Raw genomic sequence first — 16337 nt, 5'->3', positions numbered from 1 at the left:
ATTATATGGGGGAGGGGGAAGTGACAACCTGCATGGGGCATTATAAGGCAGGTGGATGCTCCCCGGTCCTCACTAACACGGTTCGCTGATTGGTCACAGCCACCGGCCGCGACCAATCAGCTATTTCAGCGCCAAATTTAAACACCGCTCTGCTGATTGCTCGCGGCCGCCCGCGGCGACCAATCTGCGTTTGTGGCGCCAAATTTAAACACGGTCTCCGGCCAATTGGCGGCAGATTTAAAATAAGTACGCCACCGTCGGGAGACATATTCTAGAATACCCGATGCGTTAGAATCGGGCCACCATCTAGTATATTATATAGAGTCATTACAAACAGAGTGATCTATTTCACGTGTTTATTTCTGTTAATGTTGATGATTATGGCTTACAGCCAATGAAAACACAAAAGCCATTATCTCAGTGAATTAAAATAATTAACAAAAAAACACATGCAAAGGCTTCCTAAGCATTTAAAAGGTCCCTTAGTCTGTTTCAGAAGGCTCCACAATCATAGGGAAGACTGCTGACATGACAGATGTCCAGAAGGCAGTCATTGACACACTCTACAAGGTCCCAGAGTTCCAATTTTCATTTGGAAATCAAGGTCCCAGAGTCTCGAGGAAGAGTGGAGAGGCCACAATCCAAGCCGCTTGAGGTCTAGTGTGAAGTCTCCACAATCGGTGATGGTTTGGGGAGCCATGTCATCTGCTGGTGTAGGTCCACTGTGTTTTATCAAGACCAAGGTCAGCGCAGCCATCTACCAGGACATTTTAGAGCACTTCATGCTTCCCTCTGCCGACAAGCTTTTTGGAGATGGAAATTTCATTCTCCAGCAGGACTTGACACTAGTGTTGAGCGAGTATGTTCTATTAACCCTTTCGCCGACTATGCTCGGGCCGAGCTCCGAGTATTTACAGCTGCTCGGTGATGAGGTTAAATCGCTCCTGTGTGCATGATTTGCAACTGTTTGACAGCTTTATTACATGTGAGGAATGTCTATTTCTTACACATTCCTCACAAGTAATAAAGCAGTCAAACAGTTGAAAATCATGCACACGGGAGTGATTTAACCTCATCACCGAGCAGCTGTAAATACTCGGAGCTCGGCCCGAGCATACTCGGTCAGAACATACTCGCTCAACCCTACTTGGCACCTGTCCACACTGCCAAAAATACCAATACCTGGTTTAAAAACAACAGTATCACTGTGCTTGATTGGCCAGAGAATCTATCGGGTATTGTCAAGAGGAAGATGAGAGACACCAGACCCAACAATGCAGACGAGCTGAAGGCTGCTATCAAAGCAACCTGGGCTTCCATAACACCTCAGCAGGGCCACAGGCTGATCGCCTCCATGCCACATTGCCGCATTGATGCAGTAATTGATGCAAAAGGAGCCCCGACCAAGTATTGAGTGCATTTAATGAACATACATTTCAGTAGGCCAACATTTCGGATTTTAAAAACATTTTTCAAGCTGTTGTTGCTGTAAAGTATTCTAATTTACTGAGATAATGACTTTTGTTCATTGGCTGTAAGCTATAATCATCAACATTAACAGAAATAAACACTTGAAATAGATCACTCTGTGTGTAATGACTCTATATAATATATGAATTTCACTTTTTGCATTGAAGAACTGAAATAAATTAACTTTTTGATGACATTCTAATTTAGTGAGATGCACCTGTACATCATATAGGATGCTGGGGCTGATCAGTATACATAATATAAGATACACTGGGGCTGATGTATATACGTCATGTAGGATACACTGGTGATGATGTACATACATTACATAGGAGACTATGTATATACATCATATAGGATACGCTTGTGCCAGTGTATATGCATCATATAGGATACCTTGGGAGCGATGTACATAGATCATATAGGATACGCTGGGGCCGATATATATACATCATATAGAATACACTGGGGCTGTGTCATGGTGTGACTGTGGGATAGCAAGTGTGCTCCTATTCTGACCCTCAGGCTAGGGGACCCTAGCTATTTCTGTTCCCAGGATTACTCCTGAATGTGGAGATGCCCGAGCCTCGTTCCTTACTATGCTCCTAAGCAGCACTAGTTTGCACAGTGTATGGGGGGAATACAAAACAAGATAGGACAGAACTGAAGCACAGTCACACAACACGCTCTCAGGGAAATACACAAAGGAATATAAAGTCTAAAACCCGAGAGGCAACAAAGTAATATAAAGACACCTAGGGAAAAAGGAAAGGGTTACCAAACAAGGCTTACAACAACTTTAGCAATAACCACTAAACCAGTATGGGTTCACCTTTCCAGAACAGGATAGAGAAAAACGATACTGGCATTGCCAGCAAAGCACAGCCGGCTTAAATGGAGAAACAGCAGACACGACTGGTTCTCCTCTAGCATGTGATCAAAGGCAGTCAACAACCTCAGCCCAGCAAAGACTAACTTTTGCTCACCTGCCAAGGAGCTGCAGCTCTAAGAGTCGATGCCCTAGTCACCCTGCCCTGACCATAGCTATCAATGGAGTTACAAGGAGCAGTATATGAATCTGTGGGATCCACAGACTTGGACGCCGCCATCACAGTTTGTGATGTTAGAGAAAACCTCCTTGTGACATGCTGATGTACAAACATCATATAGTATACACTAGGGCTGATGTATATATAGTACATCTTAAAGGATATACGGGTGCTAATGTAGAGTATATACACCATATAGGATACACTGGGGCTGATGTATATACATCGTATAGGATACACTAGGGCTGATGTATATATATCATATAAGAGATACTGGAGCTAATGTACAGTATATACATCGTATAGGATACACTAGGGCTGATGTATATATATCATATAAGAGATACTGGAGCTAATGTACAGTATATACATCGTATAGGATACACTGGGGCTGATGTATATACATCATATAGGATATACAGGTGCTGATGTACAGTATGTATGTAAGGTGCCCCAGCGAGGTAGTCGTGGGTGAGCTGTAGCCCCCTCTCGCTATGGCACCCTACAGACAATACGTGTCCTCCCTCTGAAGTGTGGCTGTGTATGTAGTGCTCTTCACTTACTTCAAGCCATCCGATCGCGGCTGTCTCCAGGCAATTTTCTTCTGGGACAGGGCAGCAATAATTTCAGAGGACACGAGGTTTTTAACCAGAACTTGGACTTTACTTGGGGAAGGGGAATATATACAATATTTACAGTCAGATATAATGGATAAGGCCCGACAGGCAATCATCTCTCTCACAGGCGCTGTTAACTGCTTCAGCCCTGGTTCCCTCTTTAAGCGGAGCATCTCTGTGGCTATAATCCCTGGCCCAAGAGACTCCTCTGTATTGACAGTGACCGGATCCGATATCTCTCCCCCATGTCTTAGCTTGAAGTCCTATTTAGCTTCCTTTGCTTCCTGCAAACTAGAAGTGCCCCGTGTCCTCACTACGCTTTGATGAGTTTCTCCGGCGAGCGAACAGGACTCGTGCTCTTGTGTGGGGAGAATTGCGCACTGGGATCTCACTGTCTGAGGGTTCGGAGCTCCCGTCTACCCTAGCAGCCACTATAGTCAGGCTGTCTGATCAACTTGCAATCTCAACTCGTACTACTGAATCACTTCCTGATTCTGGAAATTAAGAGAGACTTTCCTAATATGCCCACCCTCAGTGAGCTGTCATCACAGAACTTTAACCCATCACTGTCTATGACTCTGCTGGGAGACTCAACCTGACGTCTGCAACCAGAACAGTGGCATCTTGTGGCTGTTTTCAGGTACTACAGCCCAGAAGGAACTATACCAGGAACAAGCTCTATATCCCTCTAGGCTTGATAAGGGCACTAAGTTACCCCTTTACTCTATTAACTGGACCACCAAAGCCAACCCCCTTAGCTTGGTCTACCACAGTTGGAGGAGGTCTGACTTAGGAACACTTCCTTTCACTACCTCAGTACCAAGGGAAGGCTACGCCCTTCCCCACTATTACATGTACATCACATAGGATACACTGGGGCTCATGTATACACATCATATACAGTAGGATACACTAGGGCTGATGTACATACATTACATGGCCTCAGCTTGTTAACTCACCCATAGCCTGGAGATGAATCAGTGTAGCATGCAGCCCTCCCAGAGCTTGAAGATGAGCCTGCAGGAAAGTAAGGAGCCGGCGCGCAGAGAGCGGTAGCCCCTCCTACCAAGAACATCCTGATAACACTATCTGGCACTAGGCCTGGCAAAGAGTACGCCACTGCGGTGTACTGAACGCTGTGCGTGTGCGTCGTGCATGGGCGCGCATGGGCGGGAACACACGACATGGACATGAAAAAATATTAAAAGGCCAGCAGCTGCAAAACCACGGCCGATGGCCCACAATGTAGGTGAGGGCTGCAGCCCAGTGAGCATGTGCCTGTTGGGCTTGTAGTAGTGGCATGGTTCTAGAGGTCAATATATCTTTGAACATAAGTATGAGATATACAACCAATACCATTTTAATGGCAACTCTCGTATATATATATATATATATATATATATATATATATATATATATATATATATATATATATAGACAGTGTCGGACTGGGGTGTCTGGGGCCCACAGGAGGAATTGATCCTCAGGACCCACCCTACAGCTATATGTAAATACCTGATAGCCGATATCCCCGTTATAGTGGAGCGTCTGCTGTAAATCACAGGCGGCTCCTGCACATCTACTGTGCACATGCTATAACTAGGATGTACAATTACGGTAGTTTGCAGTAAAGGGCTTCTTTGGTTAAAACAAGTTATCACCGATCCAAGGGCTCCACGGGATAGGTGATAACTGACTGATCGTTTGGGTCCGAACATTGGAAACCGCACCGATCAGAAGAATGGGGAAGTTTTATCCCTGTCAGGACACTTATCCCCATTTTAAAATGCAGCGGCAGGTGGGACGTCTGACTGCAGCTCCCTTCATTCTCTTTGGGGTTTCCAGAAAAAAAACAAGAACAGCCACTGAGGGAATGAATGGATCAGTGGTCAAGTCGCACATGAGCTCCAGTCTAATGGGGATAAAAGCTCCACATTCTACCAATCGGTGCAGGTCCCAGCATTCAGACCCCCACTAATCAATAACTTATCACTTATCCTGTGGAGAGGTGATTACTTGTTTTCATCGGAGAACCCCTGTAAGTGCATCTTGTTCCAAGTATTTAATTAATCACTAATGGAAACAAAGAATCTTCTCCTAATTAATATCAGAGAGAACAGATGACTGCCATACACAACACAATCCACTGTACCAACACAAACAGTACCACATACAAGGGAGAAATACTGCCACACCATGACTGGACTACATATTACCACCACATAGTGACCGAATAATACTACATACAAGGGAGAAATACCACCACACCATGACCAGACCACATATTATCACCACATAGTGACCGAATAATACCACATACAAGGGAGAAATACCACTAAACCATGACCAGACCACATATTACCACCACATAGTGACCGAATAATACTACATACAAGGTAGAAATATCACCACACCTTGACCAGACCAGATATTACCACCCCATAGTGACCGAATATTACTACATACAAGGGAGAAATACCACCATGCCATGATCAGACCAGATATTAACAGCAAATAGAGTCCAAATAATTCCCCATCATATCTCTCTCCTACCTCCATAATTGCTCTTCCCCATCCCAATCATTGCTCTCCCCCACCTTCTCCAACATTGTCATATCTCCCCCACCTTCTCCATCATTGCCATATCTCCCCCCACCACCTCCATCATCATTGCCATATCTCCCCCCACCACCTCCATCATTGCCATATCTCCCCCACCTGCTCCGTCATCATTGCCATATCTCCCCCACCTGCTCTGTCATCATTGCCATATCTCCCCCAACCTGCTCCGTCATCATTGCCATATCTCCCCCCACCTACTCCATCATCATTGCCATTTCTCCCCCCACCTGCTCCACCATCATTGCTATATCTCCCCCACCTCCTCTATCACTAATGCCACGTCATATCTCCCCCTACCTCCTCCATCACCATGCCATGCATATCTCCCCCCACCTCCCCCATTGCCATGCCATATATCCCCCACCATGTCATATCTCCCCCCACCTCCTCAATCACCATTGCTCTCCCTCAAAAAAAAAAAAAAACTTCTCTCAGCGCGCTCCCCCGCAGCACTGTCCTCTGCTTCCTGCCGGCATCTTTCTCCCTGACACAGGCCCATGCTGCATGATGACGTCATCAAGCAGCGTGAGCCTGTGTGAGGGAGGAAACGCCGGGCAGAAAGCAGAGGTGAGGACGGATCCCTGCAGCTACGCTGCCATTTTCCTCCTGTCGGCAGTGGAGCTGGAGGGATCGCTCCTTGCCTGCCGCACAGGATGAGGGCAATCTGCCCATGGGACCGAGAAGCAGGCCAGATTGCCTTCATCAGCCGCACTGCAAGGGCCCCCCTGACCCTCCAGGCCCTTGCAGTGCGGAGCACCGGCGGCCATGTTAACCAGGGGCACCCGTGTGTCCTGCTCGGGGGCCCGCTGAGGACCCGGGCCCACCGGAGAATTCTTCAGTGTCCCGGTGCCCCAGTCCGACCCTGTTCATAGACACACTTACACATTGGTGTGTACATACATTACATGTGCATGTGTGTGAGTATATACTGTATGTGTATATGTGTATAGTGGCGTTGCTTGAAGTTTATAGGCCCTGTAAGGCAGCGCTAGTCATCATGCTGGGGGACACTCGCTGCATCAGGTCAATTAAAGCACACCAGCCACGTTTTCCAGTATTTCACAATCCAGCAGTTTATTACACTTCACTACTGCTTATCACCGAGTCCAACTCAGTGGCTCGCCGACATACACATATAATGTCCAGGAGCCTTTCAAATGGCAGACAGGCCCACTTGGCTCCAGTTACAGCCATCAGCAAAGTCACTTATATCAACGTACATATAATGCAGTGCTTTACCTTTGCCGGATTTTAGCTGCTTCAGTCAGATTTGTTCTGCCACCACTGTGGCTTTACGGCTTCCCAGATGGGGGTCTCCAGCCCTCGTTCCTTCAAAGGCTACTGGTATGTTTTCTCACCTAACATCCAGCCTCTGCCTTCCAGGACTCTTGCCTTCCAAGCCTCTGGCCCTCCAAGGCTACTGGTATCGCTTACACGTAAGGATCCAGCCTCTGCCTTTCAGGCTTCACTAGGCCTCACTAAGCCTCTCCAGGCTAATGGTGTCACACACACGGGAACAGCCCTCACGCCTTTCACACCTGTCTCAAATCTACCAGGGTTTATATATCCTCTAGTGCACACACAGGACCTGTGCTGATGTCACAGTCATGTGATCTGACCTTCTGCATGCACAGGACCTGTGCGATGTCACAGTCATGTGATCAGTCACCTTGGGAGGTACATGGTCGGTCAAAACACACCCTGGACCATTACAGTAATGCCACAAGCCGCTGCATTACAGCCCCAATGAAAAATTTCCAACATGGCCCCCAACCATTACAGATCTTTAATAGTACTGGTGTTCTCTTATGGGCCAAAAGAATATTTTGGCCCCATAGGCTCCAGGGCTAAGTGCGACTGCAACACATGTACCTACTATAGTTATGTCTCTATGTTTGTATCTGGACAATCAGACAGGCATTTACCATGTAGCCTATAGTTATTCTGTCCTATTCTGTAGTAGATGTGTAGGTACTGTAATAATCTGGCAATTCACCTATATCTCTGCTCTGTACAACAGCTGCATTTGCTCCTTGGTCTGGAATACGTGAGCTGCGGGGACTTTTACAGCTACTTACTGATGAAGGGGCAGCTTGACATCCCCAGTGCAAGGTAAAGTTTTATTTTTATGTAATTATACACGAATAGAAATATACAGTATATATAAACAGCAGTTCTGTCATCAGTATTGATTGCTCTTTGATGGCAATATGGATTAGACTAAAGCAATATATTAGTCATCAGAACCTGGACAGAATCCTGACCGGCCACTTTATTACACTATGGATAGGGCAGGATTTCTTGTATTTCTGTAGACAGTCACTAATTTCTTGTCTCTCTGTCAGATTCTATGCCGCTGAACTCGTCTGTGGAATCCAACATCTCCACTCAAAGGGCGTCATCCACAGAGACCTCAAGCCCGAGAACATCTTGGTGGCTGAAACGGGCCATATTAAGATCACAGATTTCGGTCTCTCAATTGACAACATGCATGGAGACCGAACAGCCACTGGATACGCTGGAACTGCAGGCTACATGGCTCCTGAGGTGAGAAGAACAAGGATTTTCTCTTTTTTTCATACTATAATTGTATGTCTGCCTGGATCACACACATAATCCAACAAATGTCCATTACAGTAAATGGGACATTCTGACATTGACATCTGGCATGCCATACACATTAGATAGGCAGCTTGGCTCAGCTGAGTGTACATGCGTTCTGAATGGGAGGGAGGAGTATGACCATGCCAGACACAAAGGATCGGGCACTGAAATTCAGCATCCAGGGTTTGAGCTGAATTGGGATGTCTCCATACACATTAGATGATCTCTCCGGAATCTGTGAGTCCGGCCACAATACATGATCATGCTATATGATTTGCCAGCATTAGAGACCCAAAGAGTTACAAGTCAGCCAGCAAAGGTTCTGGAGCTCAGAAGAGCAGCATGGCTCCTTTCAGTCATTAGTGTAGTAATCATAATATCCAAGTGATGCCACAACCAGAGGAATCATCCACTCTCACTATATTACATAGTCTTACAATTATTATACTGAGAACTTTGTTACACTGAAGATATGGAACTTTTTGACCAACTCTTTATCTATTTTCTTCTTCTTTATGTAGATTTTGGCTGGGAAGGAGTATAACGCCGGAGTAGACTGGTATTCTTTTGGTGTCATCTTAAAAGAAATGGTTACCGATGAGTGCGCCTACCATCAGACACTCAACGATAAATCCTCCGGCATCAGGAACATCATTAAACAGGTCAGTTGTCTTAACAGTCATTAGTACTATGATGTATACAATGTTATAGTTGTAGAGATGAGCAAACCTTTTGAAATTCAAATTAACCAGCTTGTTCCAATTTTTTCCCAAAAATGTTAAAATCGCAAGTACTCAACATAAGTGGGTAAACTTGTGGTAACCGTTCTTTACTGCTGTGCTGTCACATACTATCTGTGCAGTCTTTTACTGTTTTATGTCTTTCTCTCTCAATCTCTACTGCTAAGCTGTGATGTGCTCTCCCTATCCAGATTCACCACAAAATGACTCCTACATTCATTGCTTTGGCTTTCATACAGGCTATGATAGTCCCTCCTGATTGTGCTATAACATGTGATGTGACACCTTAAAGCATTATGGTGAAGCCTGGACGGCTTACATCAGAGGTCCTATAAGTCTTCTCTGACTGATGTAATTTTTAGTAATACTGTATGAAAATTGTCTGCAATCATTTTAGGTGATTCCCAAGAAGCAAATCACAAATTGTTGAAATTCACCGGGTTCAGCAGATTCACAAAAATTCAACACAAATTCAGTTCACATCAAGTGGATTTGCTCATCTCTGCATAGTAGTCATCATTTTCTCTCCAGTTTACATTCATGGATTTTGGTTTTATCTTTATTAGCTCCTTCAGAAAGATCCTGCCAGTCGCTTAGGAGCCAACGGTAACATCAGAAAGCACAGGTTTTTTCAGCGTATCGACTGGGTCTCTGTGGAAGCCCTGAAACTGCCTCCACCATACGTCCCTGTGGTAAGTATATGAGCAGATATGGTTTCTTAGTATTAAAATCTTTGTGTCTATTCTTTTTCTAGTTTTCAATCAACACAACTTGTTTTTAACGGAGACTCTGATATAAAGTCATAATTTTAATGTTATAATTCCTTTTTTCCTTTATAGCCATCTGAGCCTCCCCGTCGTCATAAACCATTCCATCTGGAGAAACTAGAAGCAGCAGAGGCCACAGCACTTATATCAACAAAGGACCAGGCATTGTTTGAGGGATTTTCATTTGTCAACTTGGAAACCCTTGAGCAGACCCCAGCTCTATAGTCATCAGAGCGAGCGGCCCACCTGAGCCTCCGGAAGACTGAAAATCAGAAGACTGGACATCACTGGAGCAAACGCTGCAAGAATGAAGGTGACCATGGAGACGTCGAGGGACCCCGAATGAAGACACAGAGAATGACGGAGCCAGCAGATCCACCTATGGGCTGGCGGTAAGAATAAGCGCCATAATATCTGCGCTTTATTCCAATCATAGGCATGTGCCAAACATTTTTCACTGACCGGTAATAGGATTTCCTCCTGCTCATTTTAGCTCCAATTTTTGGTGCTGTCTTGGGCAACGATGAAATACCGAGGTGCGTGATGGCCGGCTATTAAGGGGTGGCAGGAGGCCGGATTTTTTTTTTTAACAACATCTTGCACTTGCCTATGATAAATCTACCATTACCGGCAGTTGGATTTCCTCATACTTATGACAGTGTTGTCATAGGAGTGGGGAAAAAGGTGAGAGATGGCCGGCTATTAAGGGGTGGCAGGAGGCCGGATTTTTTTTCTTTTTTTTCTAAATAGGGAAAATTTGGCCTATGGAGAACACAAGAGCTTACAGCTAGTGGACCTGCACATCCTCCAGATGTAAGTGTAAAATGAGAGCCGCAGTCTTAAAAAGTACATTTCATTAAGACCCTGAGGATGGCAGAGCCGGCAGATCCACCTATGAGCTGGGGGTAAGAATGGAGAACTATTTCATCAAAGTCCCGTGAAGACACCCATGCCAATGTCATTCCAGTCCATGCCAGGGGTACCCATTCCAGAAGCCATTGAGCCTTCTCATGGAACATCTATATAGTTAAACAAAACAAAAAAACCTGCAAAGCTTTTTAATGCAACTAAAACCTCTTACATGTTTCTTATATCTGTAAATAATGAATAAAGTGGGTTGAAAGTTGATTTTGAATATTCCCATTTTTTAAGGCACCTAAACAGGAAAGGGTTCTTTACAGTCAGAGCAGTGGGACTGTGGAATTCCCTACCACAAGAAGTAGTGATGGCAGACACTATAACAGCTTTCAAAAAAAGGGCTGGACGATTTCCTCGATACACATAACATTGAGGGTTACCGTTAAATTAGACAAAATGTTACACCTATAGAAGTACATTTAATACCATAATAGTAATTACATAATTAGTATCATAATTAGGTTTGATCCAGGGTTCCAGGACTGATCGCCTATTTTCGGGGTCAAGAAGGAATTTTTCCCCTGTGACACAAATTGGCTGAAGGTGTCCTGGGGTTTTTGCCTTCTTCTGGATCAACAATGTAGGCATAGGGTAGTATTAGTAGTGATAGGAAAGTTAGAATAATACTGTAATAAGATAGCAGGATGTTAATAATAGTAACGATATCAAATAGTCACATTTATAAAAATAAAAACAAATTAAATAATAACTGCAGTAGTACAATAAGTAGTGTAATATTAAATATATAACTAGTAATAACATAATTAGGTTTGATCCAGGGTTCTAGGACTGATCGCCTTTTCTTGGGGTCAAGAAGGAATTTTTCCCCGTGATGCATATTGGCGTTAGGTGTCCTGGGGTTTTTGCCTTCTTCAGGATCAACAGATTTAGGCATAGGGATTCTAGTAATACCATTATTAGAATCACAAGAGTAATACAAAACATAAAATTAATTAAAAAAATTAAATTATAAACGGGTACATTCTTAATTGTTATAGTGCAGCAATAATAAAAAAGGTAATAATAATAATAATAATACATTTGTGAGGTCTAGTGCTAGTTAGTTAGTAAGTTAGTGTAGTGTTAGTGTACGGAGTACAATTGGGGGAGGAAAGTTGAACTTGATAGACCGAGGTCTTTCTTCAACCTACGTTACAATGTTACTAATATCTGCGCTTTATTCCAATCATAGGCATGTGCCAAATATTTTTCACTGACCGGTAATAGGATTTCCTCCTGCTCATTTTAGCTGCATTTTTTGGTGCTGTCTTGGGCAATGATGAAATACCGAGGTGCGTGATGGCCGGCTATTAAGGGGTGGCAGGAGGCCGGATTTTTTTTTTTTAACAACATCTTGCACTTGCCTATGATAAATCTACCATTACCGGCAGTTGGATTTCCTCATACTTATGACAGTGTTGTCATAGGAGTGGGGAAAAAGGTGAGAGATGGCCGGCTATTAAGGGGTGGCAGGAGGCCGGATTTTTTTTTTTTTAAATAGGGAAAATTTGGCCTATGGAGAACACAAGAGCTTACAGCTAGTGGACCTGCACATCCTCCAGATGTAAGTGTAAAATGAGAGCCGCAGTCTTAAAAACTACATTTTGTTAAGACCCTGAGGATGGCAGAGCCGGCAGATCCACCTATGAGCTGGATGTAAGTATAGGCGCCATAATATGTAAACCCAGATCGCCAAATGGAGGACTATTTCATCAAAGTCCCGTGAAGACACCCATGCCAATGTCATTCCAGTCCATGCCAGGGGTACCCATTCCAGAAGCCATTGAGCCTTCTCATGGAACATCTATATAGTTAAACAAAACAAAAAAACCTGCAAAGCTTTTTAATGCAACTAAAACCTCTTACATGTTTCTTATATCTGTAAATAATGAATAAAGTGGGTTAAAAGTTGATTTTGAATATTCCCATTTTTTAAGGCACCTAAACAGGAAAGGGTTCTTTACATTCAGAGCAGTCAGACTGTTGAATTCCCTACCACAAGAGGTAGTGATGCCAGACACTATAACAGCTTTCAAAAAAGGGCTGGACGATTTCCTCGATACACATAACATTGAGGGTTACCGTTAAATTAGACAAAATGTTACAACTATAGTAGTACATGTAGTACGGTAATAGTATTATTATTATTATTTATTATTATAGCGCCATTTATTCCATGGCACTTTACATGTCAAGAAGGGGTATACATACAAGAACTATTACAATAATCTTGAACACAATGTGACGGCGACTGGTACAGGAGGAGCGAGGACCCTGCCCGTGAGGGTTCACAGTCTACAAGGGATGGGTGAGGATACAGTAGGTGAGGGTAGAGCTGGTCGTACAGCGGTATTGGTGGAGTGGTGGTTACTGCAGGTTGTAGGCTTGTCGGAAGAGGTGGGTCTTCAGGCTCTTTTTGAAGGTTTCCACGGTGGACGAGAGTCTGATGTGTTGGGGTAGAGAGTTCCAGAGTAGGGGGGAAGCACGGGAGAAATCTTGTATGCGATTGTGGGAGGAGGAGATTAGAGGGGAGTAGAGAAGGAGATCTTGTGAGGATCGGAAGTTGTGTGCGGGTATGTAGCGGGAGACTAGGTCAGAGATATATGGAGGAGACAGGTTGTGAATGGCTTTGTATGTCATGGTTAGGGTTTTGAACTGGAGTCTCTGGGCAATGGGGAGCCAGTGAAGAGATTGACAGAGAGGAGAGGCCGGGGAATAGCAGGGGGACAGGTGGATTAGTCGGGCAGCAGAGTTTAGGATGGATTGGAGGGGTGCGAGAGTGTTGGAAGGGAGGCCACAGAGCAGGAGGTTGCAGTAGTCAAGGCGGGAGATGATGAGGGCGTGCACTAGTGTTTTTGCAGATTCATGGTTGAGGAATGTGCGGATCCGGGAGATATTTTTGAGTTGGAGTCGGCAGGAAGTGGAAAGGGCTTGGATATGTGGTTTGAAGAAGAGTTCAGAGTCCAGGCTTACCCCAAGGCAGCGAGCCTGAGGGACTGGGGAGAGTGGGCAGCCATTGACTATGATGGATAGGTGAGTTGGGGGGGTCGAATGAATTGGCGGAAAGATGATGAATTCTGTTTTGTCCATTTTAAGTTTTAGAAATCTAGCAGAGAAGAAGGATGAAATAGCAGACAGACATTGTGGGATTTTGGTTAGTAAGGAGGTGATATCGGGTCCAGAGAGGTAGATCTGTGTGTCATCAGCACAGAGGTGATAATGAAAGCTATGAGACTCTATGGGCTGTCCCAGGCCTAAGGTGTAGATGGAGAAGAGCAGGGGTCCTAGAACTGAACCTTGGAGGACACCGACAGATAGGGGGCGAGATGAGGAGGTGGTCTGTGAGTGAGAGATACTGAATGTCCTGTCTGTTAGGTATGAGTAGATCCAGGATAGGGCCAAGTCTGTGATGCCGAGAGATGGGAGAGTTTGTAGTAAGAGGGAATGGTCCACTGTGTCGAAGGCAGATGACAGGTCTAGGAGGAGGAGGACAGAGTAGTGTCGCATAGATTTGGCGGTTAGTAGGTCATTGGTGACTTTAGTCAGTGCAGTTTCAGTAGAATGGTGCGGTCGGAAACCAGATTGTAGGCTGTCGAAGAGGGAGCAGGAGGAGAGGTGGGAGGACAGCTCAGAATGGACGTGTTGTTCCAGTAGTTTTGAGGCATAGGGGAGAAGTGATATAGGGCGATAGCTAGACAGAGAGGATGGGTCAAGGTAGGGCTTTTTGAGGATTGGTATGATTGAGGCATGTTTGAAGCATGAGGGGAAGACACCAGTTGTTAGTGACAGGTTGAAGAGGTGGGCTAGGGGTGGGATGAAGATAGTGGTAAGGTTTGGGATGAGGTGGGACAGGATTGGGTCAAGTTTACAGGTGGTGAGGTGTGATTTGGAGAGTAAAGAGAAAAGTTGATCTTCTGTAATGGTGGAGAATGTGGTTTTGGAGGAGGAGGGTTGAGTAGGTGTGGGGAGGGGCTGTGGGGGCTTTAGGCAAAAGCTTTGTCTGATGGTGTCAATCTTCTGCTTGAAGAATGAGGCAAAGTCTTCGGCTGAAATAAGAGGAGAGGGAGGAGGCACTGGGGGACGGAGGAGAGAATTGAAGGTGTTGAATAGTTGTTTGGGGTTGTGAGACAGGGAGGATATGAGAGATGAGAAGTATGTTTGTTTTGCTGCAGTGAGTGTGGACTTGAAGGTAGTGAGGGACTGTTTAAATGCGATGAAGTGCTCATTGGAGTGGGACCTTTTCCATCTACGCTCAGCAACCCTGGAGGACCATCGCAGTTCTTTAGTTAGACTGTTGTGCCAGGGTTGTCTGTTGGTTGTGCTAGCTTTGGTATGTGTGAGGGGGGCGACTGAATCGAGAGCTGCAGCTGTTGTGGTGTTGTATAAAGTGGCAGCAACATCTGCATCATGTAAGGAACTAATGTCTGTAAGAGGGAGAAGGGATTCAGAGAGTGACTGTAGGTCAAGGTGTTTGAGATTTCTGCGAGGGTATGCAAGTTTGTGGAGTGGGGATTGTTGCCCTGGAGAGGAGAGAGTAGAGAATGTAAGTAGGTTTTGGTCAGAGAGAGGGAGAGGTGAGTTACAGAGGTTAGATAGGGAACAGAGGCGGGTGAAGATGAGGTCCAGCGTGTGGCCGTCTTTGTGGGTGGGTGTGGAAGACCACTGGGAAAGACCGAAGGAGGAAGTGAGGGATAGGAGCTTAGAGACAGCTGAGAGGGAAGTGTCAATGGGGATGTTGAGTCGCCAATGAGGATAGTGAGGATGTCAACAGAGAGGAAATGAAGTAGCCAAGTGGTGAAGTGGTCAAAGAAAGTGATGGCTGATCCTGGGGGGTGGTAGATGACAACCAGTTGGAGGTTGGAGGGGGAGTAGATGCGCACGCAGTGCACTTCAAAAGAGGGGACAGTAATTGAGGGCAGCAGAGGGATATGGGTGAAGGAGCAGTTATCTGAGAGGAGGAAACCTATTCCTTCACCGTGCTTGCCGGTGGGGCAGGGGGCAGGGGGCATGGGAAAGGTGGAATCCGCCGTACGAAAGTGCAGCAGGAGAGGCCGTGTCGGAGGGGGTGAGCCAGATTTCAGTGATGCCGAGGAAGGAAAGCTTGTTAGTGATGAAGAGATCGTGAATGTAGGAAAGTTTGTTGCAGAGAGAGCGAGCGTTTCATAGAGCTCCTGTTAGGGGGACTGGGGAAGCGGGGGCTGGGGGAATGAGTATAAGGTTAGAAGGGTTACGAGAGTTTGGGATAGATCGTGGGTAGGAGGTGGAAGTGACTGTGGGGATGTGGTGAGGAGGGCGGTACTGTGGTGAGGAGTACGGTAATTACATAACTAGTATGATAATTAGGTTTGATGCAGGGTTCCAGGACTGATCGCCTTTTCTCGGGTTAAGAAGGAATTTTTCCCCTGTGACACAAATTGGCTGAAGGTCTCCTGGGGTTTTTGCCTTCTTCTGGATCAACAATGTAGGCATAGGGTAGTATTAGTAGTGATAGAAAAGTTAGAATAATACTATAATAAGATAGCAGGATGTTAATAATAGTAACGATATCAA

This window comes from Phyllobates terribilis, unplaced genomic scaffold (genome assembly GCF_046119375.1).
Source record: "Phyllobates terribilis strain yellow unplaced genomic scaffold, ASM4611937v1 Scaffold_30__1_contigs__length_15301838, whole genome shotgun sequence".
Taxonomy (NCBI): domain Eukaryota; kingdom Metazoa; phylum Chordata; class Amphibia; order Anura; family Dendrobatidae; genus Phyllobates; species Phyllobates terribilis.
The sequence above is the reverse complement of the archived record's forward strand: the minus strand, read 5'-3'. Positions refer to the sequence as shown.